Source organism: Taudactylus pleione, unplaced genomic scaffold, assembly GCF_031769625.1.
Source record: "Taudactylus pleione unplaced genomic scaffold, aTauple2 ptg001165l, whole genome shotgun sequence".
Classification (NCBI taxonomy): Eukaryota; Metazoa; Chordata; class Amphibia; order Anura; family Myobatrachidae; genus Taudactylus; species Taudactylus pleione.
In genome coordinates, this window is record NW_028285566.1 from 1,025,331 (window position 1) to 1,029,785 (window position 4,455).

The 4,455-nt window shown below is 36.5% G+C and overlaps 2 pseudogenes; one reads left to right on the forward strand and one right to left on the reverse strand.

Annotated features, from left to right (window-relative positions):
- Nucleotides 1–231: 231 nt before the first annotated feature.
- On the reverse strand, nt 232–350 carry LOC148453358 (5S ribosomal RNA; annotated as a pseudogene).
- Nucleotides 351–4,055: 3,705 nt separating this feature from the next.
- Nucleotides 4,056–4,174, forward strand: LOC148453359 (5S ribosomal RNA; annotated as a pseudogene).
- The last annotated feature ends 281 nt before the right edge of the window (nt 4,175–4,455 follow it).

Here is a 4,455-nt window from a genome sequence, read left to right on the forward strand (position 1 = left end):
TAAGATTGAAATAAAATATAACTTTTAATATAAATAGTAAAATATATACCAGGTACACATAAGGTCATAGGCGAACATATTAAAAGATAATTTCTGCAAAGTACCCCACATATACAATTTAGGATAACAATAATTGTGTTAGAGTGCAGATATTGCAATAAATACCATAGGTATTGGTATATAGGCTACACAGTGCGCAGTCCTATGATCCCCATTAAGCAGTACAATATCTATCTACAGAACCTGGTATTCCTGAGTGGTCCCCCACAACAGTACTAACCAGGCCTACCACTGGATCGCTTCCAAGATCAAACGAGTTTGGGCATAGTCAGTGAAGTATGACTGTAGATTATCGCTACTGAAAATATATGGGGATTCACTTATGCACACGGTCTGAGCCTATTTAAAAAATGTAGGACTACTCTCAAAAGAGAGGTCCAGTTAATAATCAGTTGCTATCAAGACAGGTGGTGCATAAGCATACCTTCCTTGTGATGCAATCAATTGACACATATAGCATAACCATGTATAGATTGTAACTTTAAGAGAGCATCACATAGGTAACTTATCACAAATCATACTTAGTTCCAAGTATACAGAATAGGAACTCTACACAATAACAAAGCCTGACAGAACACATAATATACAATCACCCCATAAACATAGAATATAAATTTTTTATATAAATTATGGTGGCTGCATAAATATGCTAATCCAAATGGTTCTCCTACTATCAGATATTCCTCTATCAATGAATATATTCCACCAGAAAATGCTCAGGACTTCCAAATTGGGCTGCAATTGAGTATAGTAGCAGGCACCCTCATTAACCTGGTATATAATAGGAATCACAGAGAGTACAAAAGAAGGGGGGTTTTATCAGCCATACATAGGACTGCTTCTACCTGCAGACGAGGGGGACGGCAATGGGGGCAGCCTGTGCCCCCACATATGCCAACCTCTTCTTGGGCAGGTGGGATCGGGAAACCGTTTTTGGTGACATGATGGAAAAATATACTCAATTTGTCGGCGGTTGGTGGCGCTACATAGATGATATTTTTATGATCTGGGAAGGCGAAGAAAGCATATTATTGGAGTTCATTCAGGAGCTAAATAATAATGATTTCAATATAAGATTGACTTATCAATACAGTAGTGATTGGGTATCATTCTTAGACCTTAAAATCTATAAAACTCCTGAGGGTGTGATTCATAACGAACTTTTTCGCAAGACGACAGCGACAAATAGTCTTTTACATCAGACTAGCGCGCACTTCCCACCGACGGTGGAAAATTTGCCTAAAGGTGAATTTCTTCGCCTTAAACGAAATTGCTCAGAGGAATCAAACTATAGGATGAAAAGTGTTGAACTCTCCGAACGTCTGGTAGAAAGAGGATATAGCAAGAGAAGTATTAAAAAAGCCAAGGCCAGTATTTCCTCCATTCAAAGGGAAACTATGATTTTCAAAAAAGAGGAACATTATCCTGGAGGTAAAAGAACCAATAAAGAAACTGGAACTGTACGTTTCATTGGTAATTTTAGTAGGGAATGGAGGACTATTCAGGATATTATCCAGAGACACTGGCCTGTCCTACTACTGGACGAAGATTTGTCCAAAGTATTAGGCACCAAAGTTGCAATGGGTTGGCGCAGATCTAGGAATCTACGTGATAATCTTGTCCAAAGCCATTACATCAAATTTCCCAAGAAGGATAACAAAATACATGGCTCTTTTCCATGTGGGACATGCAAAGCATGCCAGTATATGGTTAAATGTGATAGGGTCCAAGATAAATATGGCAACACTTCCTCGATCAAAGATTTCATCAATTGCAGCACTATGGGGGTTGTGTATTGCCTGACGTGCAGCTGTGAGATGAAATATGTAGGGATTACAACAAGGAATTTCAGACAGCGTACCTTGGAACATGTTGGGACTATCAGGAATGCTCGATCTGATTTAACAAAATTTAAGAAACTTACTTCAGTTGCGAGACATTTTCATGTATACCATAAAGATAATCCTAATGATCTGCGCATTTTTGGTCTGGAAAAAGTTTTGTTGGGGATTCGCGGTGGCGATCTCATGCAGCAATTAATGAAACGTGAAAGCTACTGGACATTCAAGTTAGGGGCACTATCTCCTAGAGGGATGAATGAGTATATTAACTATAGCGTATTTTTGTAATTATATTTATAAATCTTTGTATTCAATATATCCTTTTCAAATCCTTTCAATTCATTTTTTAGATAATATGAGTACACTATTTATTCACTAATTTACTTTGGCATTATATAATATTTTTCTTTTTTCACATTTTTCACTTTATCACTATGGGTAGATCTAACCATATATTTTATATAATTTTTCTATGGTCACAATTTCACTTTTGTAACTTTTATTGTATGGGTATATCCCAATATAATAATCTTAACTTATATTGGTCTTGTACCATCTTATTAAATTCACGTTTTATTGTGACACTGTAATTTGGTGTATATATATTAATTTTAGTGGAATATATGCTATCCAATGACTATATAATTTTATTGCTATTTAATGGTATTCTAATTATTACTAGTGGCTAATAGGAATATGTTCATAAACTCGTTTATAAATAGTAACACGAGTGGACGTTGTGTGATTACACTTTATGATATTTGTTAGTAGCTTATGATTTAATTTCAGTTTATAATTTTTTTGAATAATTCTGTTCTGATGGATAATTTTACTCTATAGTCATGGTGGTAATTTTAAGCACCATTTCGTTATTTGTTTCAGTTTAAGAACAATGTGATGCTCATTGTCACCCATTATGATTATGGGGCCTTCCCTGGGTATTTATTATGATTTTCAGATCAAGTGCGTATGATTTAATATATTAGGACCACATATATACATAAAATTCCTCCTGGTTTTAGTGATTTTTAATTTCAGTTAATCGCTTTTTAAACTACATATCCCAACAAGCAATCTGTCTAACTGGGATTATTTGATTGGCCCATTGTATCATGAGTTTTATTTTAACCAACCGGGTATTGAACTACATATCCCAATATGCAGTTCTCCCAATCGGGACCCGGTGATTGGCTTATTACCTCACGAGCGCATCCATAACCAATAGAATCAAGCATAGTTGAGGGAGACTGTATTGCGCTGTGACTAATGGCACAGCTGTGAGCCGCGACCTGAGTCGCGGGTAAATGACGTGTATTCTGCACACATTTAAAAGGATTACTATCTAAGTCATCATTACACGAGGTGATCAAGCCTCATAGCGGGCGAAACGCGTGTCCTTTGTTTACATATGAGACTCTGCTGATGTCAAGGATAACCCAGTCAGTGCAAGGACTGGGCTCCACTGTACCTCACACTGGTAACGTATAAGCTGACAGATGATTGTGTCTGGTCAGCCAGATAGATTTGTTCAGGCTTAGCCTGTCAGTTTTCTTTTCCAATTGCTATCTCCTATTTTTCTTTTTAACATTTTGGGGATATGACCTACTCCTGTGATTCAGCTCGTTTCCTATGTATGGCTGATAAAACCCCCCTTCTTTTGTACTCTCTGTGATTCCTATTATATACCAGGTTAATGAGGGTGCCTGCTACTATACTCAATTGCAGCCCAATTTGGAAGTCCTGAGCATTTCCTGGTGGAATATATTCATTGATAGAGGAATATCTGATAATAGGAGAACCATTTGGATTAGCATATTTATGCAGCCACCATAATTTATATAAAAAATTGATATTCTATGTTTATGGGGTGATTGCATATTATGTGTTCTGTCAGGCTTTGTTATTGTGTAGAGTTCCTATTCTGTATGATTTGTGATAAGTTACCTATGTGATGCTCTCTTAAAGTTACAATCTATACATGGTTATGCTATATGTGTCAATTGATTGCATCACAAGGAAGGTATGCTTATGCACCACCTGTCTTGATAGCAACTGATTATTAACTGGACCTCTCTTTTGAGAGTAGTCCTACATTTTTTAAATAGGCTCAGACCGTGTGCATAAGTGAATCCCCATATATTTTCAGTAGCGATAATCTACAGTCATACTTCACTGACTATGCCCAAACTCGTTTGATCTTGGAAGCGATCCAGTGGTAGGCCTGGTTAGTACTGTTGTGGGGGACCACTCAGGAATACCAGGTTCTGTAGATAGATATTGTACTGCTTAATGGGGATCATAGGACTGCGCACTGTGTAGCCTATATACCAATACCTATGGTATTTATTGCAATATCTGCACTCTAACACAATTATTGTTATCCTAAATTGTATATGTGGGGTACTTTGCAGAAATTATCTTTTAATATGTTCGCCTATGACCTTATGTGTACCTGGTATATATTTTACTATTTATATTAAAAGTTATATTTTATTTCAATCTTAAGAATTCGTATACAAGTGTGCCCCAAGAATAGCCTTACTCTTTCTTTTTC